Source organism: Herpailurus yagouaroundi, unplaced genomic scaffold, assembly GCF_014898765.1.
Source record: "Herpailurus yagouaroundi ecotype Mexico unplaced genomic scaffold, PumYag 28, whole genome shotgun sequence".
NCBI lineage: Eukaryota > Metazoa > Chordata > Mammalia > Carnivora > Felidae > Herpailurus > Herpailurus yagouaroundi.
Window position 1 is genome coordinate 24,227,748 of NW_024412376.1, and position 15,588 is coordinate 24,243,335.

Here is a 15,588-nt window from a genome sequence, read left to right on the forward strand (position 1 = left end):
TACCTTATTTTCTCATACATTTGTACCAAATTGAGCATCTTATAAATCCCCTGAGTAGATTACAAATTAGCATTCTTCCCAGATAACAATTTTTTAAAACAGTATATATATTTGGCCTTTCTTCTCCCATACGAAGCTTTATTTTAACAAAATATTGTCTCCCAAAGAAATACAAATTCATACTCAAAAGCTTTAGACAAGATCATCTCTTGAAAATGTGGCAGATGGAAAAAATTATACTTTAAAAAATGCACAGCAAAAGTTAAAATAGATTCTCTTTACCCATATCTTTCAAAAGCTTCTTATCTCATTGAAATTCTCTTGCTCTCAACCACTCTTTTCCAGCTCTGCTCACACAAAACTTGTATTCAGTGATTGTGCTATCTCAGCTCTCCCCTGAGTCCACTTCTCCCAACTTCTTAGTATATCCTATTACTGCATACACACACACACACACACACACACACACACACACACACATCTATATTCACATATATTTCATTTAATTATATTTGTAAGTATTGATTTTGTTTTTTTATGCTTACTTCTTTAGAGAGAGAGAGAGAGGGAGGGAGAGAGCAAGCAGAAGGGAGCAGAGAAAGAGGGGAAAGAGAGAATCCTTAAGCAGGATTCAATCAACTGCGCAAGCCCAGTGCGGGGCTTGATCTCACAACTGTGAGATCTAAGCCAAAGTCAAGAGTCAGATGCTTAACCAACTGAGTGGCCCAAGTGCCCCTGTGGGTACTGATTATAACACGGTATTTGTTTAGTTTAAATAATGTAATAAACATTTTAATTTCCAACCGTGACAGCCTAGCATTATATCTCTGTCCTGAAAATGTGAAGCCACTTATGCTAAGAAAAGATATAGCCGAGGTCAGCTGTTTCTTTGACTCGTATATACGAATTCTTCTTTAAACTTAATTCAGAAAAAAAAAAATAAGCTGCTTACAGAGATACGTAAAATAAATAAAACAGTAATTGGTGAGAAAAGTAGAAGAATATGGGGCAGACATATATAATGAAGCAAGGAAAGAAGCTAGTTTTATTATAAAGAAAAGACAAATTAATCATGGACATGAGAGAGGGAAGGAAGGTGGGAGTAGCAAGCATTCCATGTTGCACTCTGCCTACCATTTTCCTTTCCAAGTCTCCTTTTTGCACCAGGATAAACACGATTACAAAACACATTGCTTCTTCAGTGACATCACTTGAATATGAGTGCTCCTAGACCTTTTCTCTTATTTAAATTACCATAACACAGGAAAAGAGACTATAGAAATGGGACAATAGCCTGCTTAAAAATCCTACTAATAAGCCGGTGTCACATAGCACCTAAGACGAAACGTCTGTCTCTTCACCTAGAAATGTACAAGGTGCAGATTATGTAAAGTTTACATATTTTTCCACTTTTAAATTAAATTTTAGGCCATAATACCCTACTATTAAAGATCATACTAATTAAAAAATAATGTGAGGTGCTCCTGGGTGGCTCAGTCAGTTAAGCATCTGACTCCTGGTTTTGGCTCAGGCCATGATCATGGGCTTCCTGAGATTGAACTCTGAGTCAGGCTCTGCACTGACAGCACAAAAGCCCTCTTGGTATTTCCCTCTCTCTCCGCCTCTCTACCCCTCCCCAGCTAGTGCTCACATTCACGCTCTAAATAAATAAATAAAGTAATATTGGGATGCCTGTGTGGTTCAGTTGTTAAGGAATCGACTTCTGCTCAGGTCATAATCTCATGTCTCTTGGGTTCGAGCCCCACCTTCGACTCCACTGCTGACAGAGCAGAGCCTGGAGCCTGCTTCAAATTCTGTGTGTCTTCTTCTGCCACTCTTCTACTTGTGCTCACTCTCTTTCTCCAAATAAATACATAAATTAAAAAAATAATAGTGTAATATCTACTGAGGAAAATTTTACAAAACATACTAAATTATTCTAAACACTTTTAAGTTATTTGAAAATTAAAATTTGACTAGTAATAGCTTTAAACGTACATTTCCCCTAGTCAATCCACTTCAAGATATTATCTTGAAAATATCATTAGAAGATTGCAGAAATGCTAGGACGTACACAGAAGCAACTAGCACAAAAGCAAATAAACAAACAAGCAAATTGCCTGAACAAAACAAAAAATAAGCTATTGCCTGCAAAGAAATCTCCTTTCTCTCCACCCACTACTACGCCCAGCTGTTTGGGCCTTAGCCCCAGTATTTTTCAAGACTAAGATGCTTTCTTGCTTGAGAGAGGAGCAAGATGGCAGCGTAGGAGGACGCTGGGCTCACCTCGTCCTGCCGATCACTTAGATCCCACCCACATCTGCCTAAATAACCCAGAAAACCACCAGAAGACTAGCAGAACGGAGTCTCTGGAGCCAAGCACAGACAAGAGGCCCACAGAAGAGGGTAGGAAGGGCGGAGAGGTGGTGCGCGCTACACGGACTGGTGGGAGGGATCTGGGGCAGTCGAGGGGCAGCCTGCCCGGCAAGACAGAGCCCCCTGAAATCTGGCTTGTAAAAGCAGATGGGCCAAACTCCCTGAGTTCTGACAGCCAGTTGGACTTAACATCTGGAATGTTAAAAGTCAACAGCTCTGCTCTCAGGGAGCAGGGAGGGCAAGAGGATACCTACCGGGAGGGAGAGTTGTTGAGCCCTGGGAGACAGAGCTCAGCTTGGCGGGGAACAAAGGCGCTGGCCAGCACCGTCTCCCTCTCCCATCCTCCAGCCAAAATACCAAAGGGAACCAGTTCCCGTCACCAAACTTGTTTGCACCCCACAAACCCCCAATGCTGTGCTTCTGTGGATCCATTCCTCCGATGGGGCTGCCTCAATCCTGGGTGCTACAGGGCCCTCATGCAGGGGATCTCCAATGGCAAAGCGAGCTATGCCTGCCCCTCCCATCCCTGTGCACCTTTGGATCCACCCCAGCTAATACACCGGATCCCATCCAGGCAGCACTACAAGCCTGGCAGTGTGCAAGTAGCCCAGACAGGGGCCACACCACTCCACAGTGAGTCCTGCCCCTGGGAGAGGGGAAGATAAGGTATACACTCATCTGACTGTGTCCCCAGGGGTGGGCTGGGGGTAGACATCAGGTCTGACTGCAGCCCCGCCCACCAATGCAAATTACTCCAGACAGCACAAGGGAAGTGCCCTGTAGTTCTGTGCCACTCCAGCGACTATCCAAAATGACAAAACGGAAGAATTCTCCTCAAAAGAAACTCTAGGAAATAGTGACATCTAATGAAGTGATCAAAAACGATTTAAAATATAACAGAAAAAGACTTTAGAAAAATAGTCATAAAATTAATCGCTGGGCTAAAAAAAGCATAGAGGACAACAGAGAATCTATTGCTATAGAGATCAAAGGACTAAGAAATAGTCATGAAGAGCTAAAAAATGTTATAAATGAGGTGCAAAATAAAATGGAGGTGGCCATAGCACGGGTTGAAGAGGCAGAGGAGAGAATAGGTGAATTAGAAGATAAAATTATGGAAAGAGAGGAAGCTGAGAAAAAGAGAGATAAAAAAAAAAATCCAGGAGTACGAGGGGAGAATTAGAGAACTAAGTGATGTAATCAAATGGAACAATATCTGTATCACAAGGATTCCAGAAGAAGAAGACAGAGAGAAAGGGACTGAAGGTGTACTTGAACAAATCATAGCTGAGAACTTCCCTGATCTGGGGAAGGAAAAAGGCATTGAAATCCAAGAGGCACAGAGAACTCCCTTCAGACATAACTTGAATTGATCTTCTGCACAACATATCATAGTGAAGCTGGCAAAATACAAGGATAAATAGAAAATTCTGAAAGCAGCTAGGGATAAACAGGCTCCAACTTACAAAGGTAGACCCATAAGAGTAGTGGCAGACCTATCTACTAAAACTTGGCAGCCCAGAAAGGAATGGCAGGAAATCTTCAATGTGGTAAACAGAAAAAATATGCAGCCGAGAATCCTTTATCCAGCAAGTCTGTCATTCAGAATAGAAGGAGAGATAAAAGTTTTCCCAAACAAACAAAAACCGAAGGAATTCATCACCACTAAACCAGCCCTACAAGAGATCCTAAGGGGGATTCTGTGAGTGAAATGTTGCAAGGACCACAAAGTGCCAGGGACATCACTACAAGCATGAAACCTACAGACATCACAATGACTCTAAACCCATATCTTTCTATAAAAACACTGAATGTAAATGGACTAAATGCTTCAACCAAAAGGCATAGGGTATCAGAATGGGCAAAAAAACAAGACCCATCTATTTGTTGTCTACAAGAGACTCATTGTGGGCCTGAGGACATGTTCAGATTGAAAGTAAGGGGATGGAGAACTATCTATCATGTTACTGGAAGTCAAAAGAAAGCTGGAGTAGCCATACTTATATCAGACACACTAGACTTTAAATTAAAGGCTGTAACAAAAGATGCAGAAGGGCATTATATAATAATTACAGGGTCTATCCATCAGGAAGAGCTAACAATTATAAATGTCTATGTGCCAAATACAGAAGCCCCCAAACATATAAAACAGTTAATCACAAACATAAGCAACCTTATGGATAAGAATGTGGTAATGCAGAGGACTTTAATACCCCACTTACAACAATGGATAGATCATCTAGACACAGGATCAATAAAGAAACAAGGGCCCTGAATGATACATTGGATCAGATGGACCTGACAAGTATATTTAGAACTCTGCATCCCAAAGCAACAGAATATACTTTCTTCTCGACTGCACATGGAACATCTTCCAAGATAGATCACATACTGGGTCACAAAACAGCCCTTCATAAGTATAAAAGAATTGAGATCATACCATGCACACTTTAGACCACGATGTTCTGAAACTTGAAATCAACCACAGGAAAAAGTCTGGAAAACCGCCAAAAGCATGGGGGTTAAAGAACACCGTACTACAGAATTAATGGGCCAACCAGTTAATTAGAGAAAAAATGTAAAAATATATGGAAACAAATGAAAATGGAAACACAACAATCCAGGTTTCTCACAAAGAAAAGGGAGATTACCCAAATAGATAAAATCATGAATGAAAATGGAATTATTACAACCAATCCCTCAGAAATACAAGCAATTATCAGGGAATACTATGAAAAAATATATGCCAACAAACTGGACAACCTGGAAGAAATGGACAAATTCCTATGCACCCACACACTTCCAAAACTCAAATAGGAAGAAATAGAAAACTTGAACAGACACATAACCAGCAAAGAAATTGAAATAGTCATCAAAAATTTCCCAACAAATAACAGTCCAGGACCATATGGCTTCCCAGGGGAATTCTATCAGACATTTAAAGCAGAGATAATACCTATCCTTCTCAAGCTGTTCCAACAAATAGAAAGGGAAGGAAAACTCCCAGACTCATTCTATGAAGCCAGCATTACTTTGATCCCTAAACCAGACAGAGACCCAGCAAAAAAAGAGAAATACAGGCCAATATCCCTGATGAATATGGATGCAAAAATTTTCAATAAGATACTAGCAAATGGAATTCAACAGCTTATAAAAAGAATTATTCACCATGATCAAGTGGGATTCATTCCTGGGCTGCAGGGCTGGTTCAACATTCGCAAATCAATCAATGTGATACATCACATTAATAAAAGAAAAGAAAAGAACCATATGATCCTGCCAATCGATGCAGAAAAACCATTTGACAAAATTCAGCACGCTTTCTTAATAAAAACCCTTGAGAAAGTGGAGATAAAAGGAACATAGTTAAACATCATAAAATCCATTTATGAAAAGCCCACAGCTAATATCATCCTCAATGGGGAAAAACTGAGAGCTTTCCCCCTGAGATCAGGAACACGACAGGAAAGTCCACTCTCACTGCTGTCATTTAACATAGTGTTGGAAGTGATAGTACCGGCAATCAGACAACAAAAGGAAATCAAAGGCATCAAAATTGGCAAAGATGATGTCAAACTTTCACTTTTCGCAGATGACATGATATTATACATGGAAAACCCGATAGACTCCACCAAAAGTCTGCTAGAACTGATATATGAATTCAGCAAAGTTGCAGGATACAAAATCAATGTACAGAAATCAGTTGCACTCTTATACACTAATAATGAAGCAACAAATAAAGAAACTGATCCCATTCACAATTGCACCAAGAAGCATAAAGTACCTAGGAATAAACCTAACCAAAGATATAAAAGATCTGTATGCTGAAAACTATAGAAAACTTATGAAGGAAATTGAAAAAGATACAAAGAAATGGAAAAACATTCTGTGCTCATGATTGGAAGAATAAATATTGTTAAGATGTCAATACTCCCCAAAGCTATCTACATGTTCAATGCAATCCCAATCAAAATTGCACCAGCATTCTTCTCGAAGCTAGAACAAGCAATCCTAAAATTTGTATGGAACCACAAAATGCCCCGAATAACCAAAGTAATTCTGAAGACCAAAGCGGGATCACAATCCCAGACTTTAGCCTCTACTACAAAGCTGTCATCATCAAGACAGCATAGTATTGGCACAAAAACAGATACATAGACCAATGGAATAGAGTAGAGACTCCAGAAGTGGGCCCACAAAATTATGGCCAACTAATCTTTGACAAAACAGGGAAGAATATCCAATGAAAAAAGACAGTCTCTTTAACAAATGGTTCTGAGAGAACTGGACAACAACATGCAGAAGGTTGAAACTAGACCACTTTCTCACACCACTCACAAAAATAAACTCAAAATGGATAAAGGACCTGAATGTGAGACAGAAACCATCAAAACCCTAGAGGAGACAGCAGGAAAAAACCTCTCTGACCTCAGCTGCAATTTCTTTACTTGACATATATCCAAAGGCAAGGGAATGAAAAGCAAAAATGAACTATTGGGACCTCATGAAGATAAAAGCTTCTGCACTGCAAAGGAAACAATCAACAAAACTAAAAGGCAACTGACGGAATGGGAAAAGATATTTGCAAATGACACATCAGACAAAGGGCTAGTATCCAAAATCTATAAAGAACTCACCAAACTCCACACCTGAGAAACAACTAATCCAGTGAAGAAATGGGCAAAAAACATGAATAGACACTTCTCTAAAGAAGACATCCAGATGGCCAGCAGACACATGAAAAGACGCTTAACGTCACTCCTCATCAGGGAAATACAAATCAAAACCACACTCAGATACCACCTCACACCAGTCAGAGTGGCTAAAGTGAACAAATCAGGAGACTATAGACGCTGGAGAGGATGTGGAGAAACGGGAACCCTCTTACACTATTGGTGGGAATGCAAACTGGTGCAGCTGCTCTGGAAAACAGTGTGGAGGTTCCTCAAAAAATTAAAAATAGACCTACCCTATGACCCAGCAGTAGCACTGCTAGGAATTTACCCAAGGGATACAGGAGTGCTGATGCATAGGGGCACTTGTACCCGAATGTTTATAGCAGCACTTTCAACAATAGCGAAATTATGGAAAGAGCCTGTATGTCCATCAACTGATGAATGGGTAAAGAAATTGTAGTTTATATACACAATGGAATACTACCTGGCAATAAGAAAGAATGAAATATGGCCTTTTGTAGCAACATGGATGGAACTGGAGAGTGTTATCCTAAGTGAAATAAGTCATACAAAGACAGATACCATATGTTTTCACTCTTATGTGGATCCTGAGAAACTTAACTGAAGACCATGGGGGAGGGGAAGGAAAAAAAATGTTAGGGAGAGAGTCAAACCATAAGAGACTCTTAAAAACTGAGAATAAACTGAGGGTTGATGGGGGGGTGAGAGGGAGGGGAGGGTGAGTGATGGGCATTCAGGAGGGCACCTGTTGGGATGAGCACTGGGTGTTGTATGGAAACCAATTTGACAATAAATTTCAAATATAAAAAAGATGCTTTTTTGCTATAGTAATTAAACTACTTATGTTTCAGGGTTTGGATTTTTGTTTGTTTATTTGTGTTCTTTTAGTCTTTTGTAGTGGTAAAAACAGCTGGAGCAAAATGGTCTAAGTAAGAAACATTACTTAGCTGCAAATTGTGAGATAACATATACAATATTCCTCTTGTCTCTATTTAGCTCAAGGACATCCTAAGGAACATTATAAGCAATGGTGGAAAAATGGTGGAAAAACGTAGGCAACAGTAGTATGCTGGCTTTACATCTGTTCTAGAGGGCAACAGCACGTGTTTACTACCACAAACATTTTTTGGGGGAACTCTAAGAAGGAAATAGGAAAGAAAATTTAAAAACAACCACTATGACTTTTTCCAGGTCCAATGTATGGTAACCGTCTATAATTACTAGGCCAACCGTAAGTGATGCCTTCACACATCTTTTTATTTTATTTTCATTGTTTCCTGGATCCATGCCACAAAGATGCCTTCGTCTGGTCAATTCCATTATAAATATAATTAATATCTCCGTTGAAATAAAAAGAAAAATGTCAATTACTTCAGGAAACCTAACAATTTTTACTTTAGCAGCTCTTTTTTTTTTTGAAGGTTCTTTAACAAATTCATAGTGAGGGGCATCTGGGTGGCTCAATTGGTTAAGCATCAGACTTCAGCTTAGGTCATGATCTCACAGTTCATGGATTCACGCCCCATGTTGGGCTCTGTGCTGGCAGCTTGGAGCCTACAGCCTACTTTGGATTCTGTGTCTCCCTCTCTCTCCTCTCTTCCCACACTCGCAAGCTCTTTCTCTCTCTCCCTCTCTCTCTCAAAAATAAGTACACATTAAAAAAAGAAAATTTGTGTTGATATTACAGTAGCAAAAGTCACAAATTAAAAACTCAAAATAAGATTTCAGTAATTTTTCAAAGATAATTAGCGTACAGATTAATTTGTGCATGTTGTTTTCAAGATTATTGAAATTCTCATTTCCCCTATTTTGTTCTAAATTTTATTTTTATTTGAAAATATGTTTTTAATGTTTATTTATTTTTGAGAGAGAGAGACAGAGACAGAGAGACAGAGAGACAGAGCACTAACTGGGGAGGAACACTGAGAGAGGGAGACACAGAATGTGTCAAGCCTGTTGTGGGGCCCGAAGTCATGAACTGAGCCGAAGTCGGACGCTTAACTGACTAAGCCACCCAGGCTTCCCTGCTTTAAATTTTAAAAGAAAAATTATCATGCATATTAGGAAAGGAGGCTAAGAGTGATACTTAGTAAGAGAAATACCACTAAATGCATAGAATTAAATCATGTTACTGTAGTTTTTTTCTTAACATAAATATTATCTTATGGTGATATGTATTTCTTAGTATTAAATGAGTCATTATTAGTTTCATCATAGATGACAAAATAATTTTTGAAAACTAGTTATATCATGAATGTTTTGGATTGAGGCACAGTATAATTAACATAGCAAATTGAAAATAATAATACAAAAACTAATAAGCTCAATTGTGTTCTCTCCCATGAAAATAATAATAGATGACACAGAAAATAAGTGAAGAGCTGGATTGTATGAATCAGGGGCATAAGATACTATGACGGATGACCGCTAAGGTAGCTTCCAGTGATCTCTGCCTGTTTCATTCTTTCTTCTTGAATGTAGGCTGGCCCTTGTCACTAACTTCTAATGAGGGAATATGGCAAAAGTGATGGAGTGTCACTTCTGAGATTAGGTTATAAAAATAGCCTTAATTTACGTCTTGACTGTTCTCTCTCACTCTCTTGCTCACCCAGAGAAGCAAGCCAGTGTGTTCTGAGCTGCCCTAGTCAAAGATGCACATGGCTAAGAACTGAGGGAGGGAGACCCCTGGCCTATAGCCAGTAACTGCATCTTGCCAGCAACCACATGAGTGAGCCTGGAAGTAGCTTCTACCCCAGTCGAGCTTTCAGATAAGATCACAGGCCTAGTCAACACTTTGACAGGACCCCTGTAAGAGACCTTGAGGCAGAGGCATCCAGGTAGCCTCACTTGATTCCTGATTCACAGCAACTATGAGAAAACAAATGTTTGTTGTTTTAAGCCACCTAATTTTTGACTAATTTGTTACACAGCAATAGTAGCTAGTGTTCCTCAGAAAATATCCCAGATTCCAGAATGACAGGTACTCACCTTCTGAATAGACCCTTTCTGGAACAACAGGTAGTTCAACACAGTTTAATTCAATCCTATTTCAATTCAACTCAATCCAATTCTAAATATTGGAAGTTTTATTATGTAATTCTTGTGGGTACAGGGGAAAAATAATAATATCTAGTGCTTATTTTCAAGAATCACAAAACCTTACACAGGAAAAAAAATCAGTATAAGAATAAATGCAATCAGCATGAAAAGTAATTTGGTGGCACACACAGAAGTGAACTCAGTATAATTTTCGAAACCTCTACTGTAGTGCTTTAAAAGCATATTATGTTATATCAAAATCTATATATCCAACGACAATATAGTGCTAAATGGATTTATGTTGCCACTCTCCAAAGAATTTCTTGAAGGAAACTATAGCACAAAATGAAATTTATTCTTCATAGATAACATGCTGACAGAAATGTTTTACAATCTCTGTTATTTAGAGCACTCTTCTCATATTCTATTAAGTAAAATCTTGATCACATTCACAATCAAAAGGGCAGAAAAAACAAGTAGGGGAATAAAAGAATGCTCTATAGAATTATCAATTTCCCAATGTTATTACCTTGAAGTTAAGACAACCTTTTATGAAAAGCTAAAACTTAAAATGAGTCAAATGTACTTCACTTCTGAATTCCCATTTGAAATTTCAGCTTCTGATACATGATTAACTGAATCTACTGGAACAGAGTTGTTAACTGTATTTTTTGTCAATTATCTTCCATGGACAAATATCATAATTTTCTATTATTTATTCCTATGTTGTTTTAACAGCCACATTGTTTGTTGTCATCTCTCCTCTAACATATGACAGTTCTTTCAGGATGTGTATTTCTTGTAATTTTCTCAAAAAATGATTGCTCTTTTGAGATTTCCAATTTCTCTACGGTCAGTGTTCTGTAACTAGGTATTGGTCAAATTATTGATATAGCATTTTCTCTCAAGAATATTTTGGTGATGTATTATAAATGGAATTGATTATTTTCTTAAATTCTGATAGTTCACTGTTGCTATATAGAAATGCAGCTGATTTTTGTGAATCCATTTTGTATAGTGCAACTTTACTGAAATTATTTGTTAGTTCCAATTGTTTTTTTGGTGCAGTCTTCAGGGTTTTCTGTATTTAATATCATGTCATCTGCAAATAATCACAATTTTACTTCTTCTTTTCTGATGTGATTGCCTTTTATTCCTTTCTTGCCTAATCACCCTGGCTAAGAACTCCATATTGTGTTGAATATTAGTGACCAGAGTGGGAGTCCTTCTCTTGTTCCTGATCTTAGAGGAAAAGCTCTCAGTGTTCCACCATCAAGTTTAATGTTAGCTGTGGGCTTGACATATGTGGCATATAGAGAGGTATTTTTTCTTTGTTCTTTGTTGAGATTTTTTGTGATGAATAAATGTTGAATTTTGTCAAATACCCTTTTTGTATCTGTTGTGATGGTTGTATGATTTTCATCCCTCATTTTGTTAATATGGCGTGTCACCTTTATTGATTTACAACTGTTGCTGCAGCCTTTCATTCTGGAACAAATCCTACTTGATCGTGGTGTATGATCCTTCAATGTGTTGTTTAATTTGGTTTGCTAATATTTTGTTGAAGAGTTTTGCATCTATGTTCATCAGGGATATTGGCCTGTAATTTTCTTTTCTTTTAATATCCTTGTTTGGCTTCAGTATCAGAGTAATGCTGACCTTGTAAAATGAGTTTTGTTTTGTTTTTAATTTCCAGTATAGTTAACATACAGTGTTATGTTAACTGCAGGAGGTTAGTGTAATCTTAATCCCCTCATGATCCCCTTCATCTACTTTAGCTATCCTCCCCACCCACCTACCCTCTGGTAACAATCAGTTTACTCTCTATATGTTTTTTGGTTTGTCTCTCTCTCTCTTTTTTTTTTTTTTTTGTAAAATGAGTTTGGAAATGTTCCCTCATTTGTTTTATTTTTGGAATTCTTTTTAAAATGTCTGATAGAATTCACCAGGGAAGCCATTGGATTCTGAACTTGTCTTTGTTGGGATATTTTTTTAGGTCAATTATACCACTTATTGATGATGGAATTATACTGGAAAACAATCACAACAAAAGAACAACTTTTTTAATAGAATAGTTTATGTAGTGAAGCATTTCTTTCAAACATGGAAAATATTATCAAGTATGTCAGTATGAATGCCCATGGATTTATTATATACAGACATCTCATCAGTGCTTTTCTCAAGTTCCACTCCATATCACATCAAGTAATTGGTGTGTGTGTGTGTGTGTGTGTGTGTGTGTGTGTGTGTGTTTAATACCTGTATCTCAGACTGATTAATTGTATTTTAACTGGGCTTCTCGGAATAGATTTGCTTACACTGAGATGTATGAAAGAGTTATTTTTGGTCAGTGGATGAGCACTTAGAATAGTCTTGCTCAATACTATGTTCTTTTTGGTAAAGTTGTGTATGGTGTGGGTGTGTGTTGGGGGCGTGGTTTTGTTTTTGGGTTTTTTTTTTTTTTTTTTTTTGGTTTTTGGGGGGTTTTTTGGTCACTGGTGCCTTAATTCTCCCTTTGCTTATCAGGAAAAGACAGAGGTATAGGAGAAACTGATATTGGAGACCTATATGGCAGACACCTTGTTGAGACCATTTTAACCAGGTGTTTGGATAATAATCTGCTTGGTTGCAAGTTCTTTTCATGCATTTCAAATGGAGATTTTGGTACACTTAAAATCATCATAAGTGGCAATCAGTTGTTTTGTGCTGGATAAACTTTTTAGAGACGATGGTCTAGAATTTCATTTGTATTTGCCAATGTTGTTCCAATTCCATTGGGAAGCATTTTGTTCAAGCTTGCAAGAAACAATAATTGTTTTTTTTTTTTTTCTTTTTTCTTGGCCTTTATCTACACAAATTGTCTAAATCCTCAAAGAGTCAGAAAGATTTGGCTGTCTCATTTTGGGTGTAGCTTTGAAGGGAGATGTTTGTTCAGTAACTACTGAAGTACAAAAGTCAATAGTTCAGTAACTACTGAAGTAGTTTATAGTCTTTGTTCTCTTTTTGTATAATCATATGTTGTATTGTTTCCATTTCCAATAAATGAGTAGTCAAATGTGCAACAGAGCTTTCGGGTATTCCACTCTTCCTTTCCAATTTTTGGACTTTGAGAGGACTAATCTGGGCAAGACCAGTGTACTAAAATGAGTAGTAAAGAAAATCAGAATACAGAAAGATTCTGGTTTTCTACTGGTTTTGGCTTTAGGTTCAGGTCCATCTTTTTAAAATATCTGAGGGGCACCTGGGTGACTCAGTCAGTTAAGAGTCTTGTTTTCAGCTCAGGTCATTATCTCACAGTTCCTGGGATTGAGCCCTGCATCAGGCTCCACGCTGACAACATGGAACCTGCTTAGGATTCTGTTTCTCTCTTTCTCTCCCTCTCTCTCCCTCTCTCTTTCTCTCTTCCCCTCCCCCATTCATGCTCTTTCTTTCTCTCAAAATAAATAAATAAATATTTAAAAATATCTGAGTAAAATGTCACTTGTTTTTTTTTTTATTTTTATTTTTAGATGGATCACTTTGATCTCTTAAATTTTCTTCCACACTGCTGTAATCCATGTTTCAAATTCCAGTTTGGAGCATTTAAAGTTTCAGCACTGTGGTTGTTTTATATAGTTGAATGTGGATCAGTGTGAAGCTCCTTTCTATCCTTCAAAAAGTCTCCAGCAGCATAGGACCAGCAGAGACCTAATGGCATCTGCAGTCCAAGAATAAAAACCTTGCTTATCAACTGAAGCATTAGTTACTGAGTGGTTCAGAGTAAGGACACTTATGGGATTATTGGTTACCAGCTCCCATTGATTTTCTGAAATCTCTGTTCTCTGTGATACTTCCTTCAGTAAAGGATAACTCCATAATTAAAATATCCATTGTTTACCATTCTGTGTTCTTTTGTAAGCATTTTCTGACAAATGAAGCTCTAACATCAGTTGTTAGATGAAATTTCCAAGTGGTTCTACACTGTGTCTTCCAAGGAGAAAGGTTTCCATTTTCAGGAACAGCAACTTCTGAATCCAAATTCCAGTGAGACAGATTCTCAAGAGAAATGTTTGCTGTATCGGGTTGATAACCATGGTTCTCACCATTTTTTCTCCTGTATTTTCCCCATTTTTTGAAATACCCCGTGGCACCCCAAGCCCACATGTCATCGCCAGCATGGTCTCCAAACACTCTGCAACCTTCAACCCCATGCCTCCTCACATGTGTGGTGAACGACCGGATGGGCACCCCCTCCACCTGGGCCTTCTGGCAACAGGAGGACAGGAAGGGAGGTGGGCATTGGCTCCTTCAGTGTGGACAGCCTGCCAGGCCTGCAGCCAGCCGCAGGATTCTGCAAGCTTCTCCAGCGGCCAGTGGGAGGTTTTTGATTACTGATTCAATCTCCTGACTACTCATTGGTCTGTTCAGATTTCCATTTCTTCAAGCTCAGTCTCCTTGATTCAGTAGATGATATGTTTCGAGGAATTTATCCATTTCTTCTAGGTTGCCCAATTTGTTGGCATATAATTGCTTCTAAAAGTCTTTTATGATTCTTGTATTTGTGTAGTTACCAGTTGCAATATATCCTCTTTCATTTACAATTTTACTTATTTGAGTCCTCTCTTTTTTTTTTTCCTGGTAAGTTTCACAAAGTTTTGTCTATTTTATCATCAACAAAACAAACAAACAAAAAACAGTTATGAGTTTCATTGACCTTTTCTATTGTCTTTTTAGTCTCTTTCATTTATTTCCTCTCTGATCTTAGTTTTTTCCTTTCTCTGCTAATTTTGGACTTACTTTTTTCCTTTCTCTAGTTCCTTGAGGTGTAAAGTTAGGTTGTTTATTTGAGCTTTCTCTTTTTGCTTTTTTTAAGTTGATTTATTTATCTTGAGAGAAACAGAAAGAGAGAGAGCTGGTGAGGGGTGAAAGAGAGAGAGAGAGAGAGAGAGAGAGAGAGAGAGAGAGAGAGAGAATGAATCCCAAGCAGGCTCCATGATGTCAGCATGAATCATGAGATCATGACCTGAGCTGAAATCAAGAGACCAACATTTAACCGACTGAACCACCCAGGTGACCCTCTCTTTCTCCTAAATGTAAATGTTATCTCATAAGCTTTGTTTTTTTATTTCTCTTGATTTCTTCTTTGACCCATTGGTTGTTCAGAGGCACATTGTTTAATCTCCACAATTATTAATTTTCCAGTTTTCTCTCATAACTGATTTCTAGTTTCATACCATTGTGATTTGAAAAGATGCTTGATAGGATTTCAATCTTCTTAAATTTATTAAGAGTAATTTTGTGGCCTAACATGTGATCTATCCTGGAGGACGTGCCACATGTGCTTGAGAAGAATGTACCTTCTACTGCTATTGGATGAAATGCTCTGTACATATCTGTTATGTCCATCTGTTTAACATCAAGTTTATGTCCAATGTTTCCTTACTGATTTCATATCTGGAAGATCTGTCCATTATTGAAAATGGGGTATCAAATTTCT

At 38.0% G+C, this 15,588-nt stretch overlaps 1 pseudogene; it reads right to left on the bottom strand.

The window, feature by feature from the left end:
- Positions 1-12,615: 12,615 nt before the first annotated feature.
- Positions 12,616-14,255, bottom strand: LOC121034887 (protein FAM217A-like; annotated as a pseudogene).
- Positions 14,256-15,588: the final 1,333 nt, after the last annotated feature.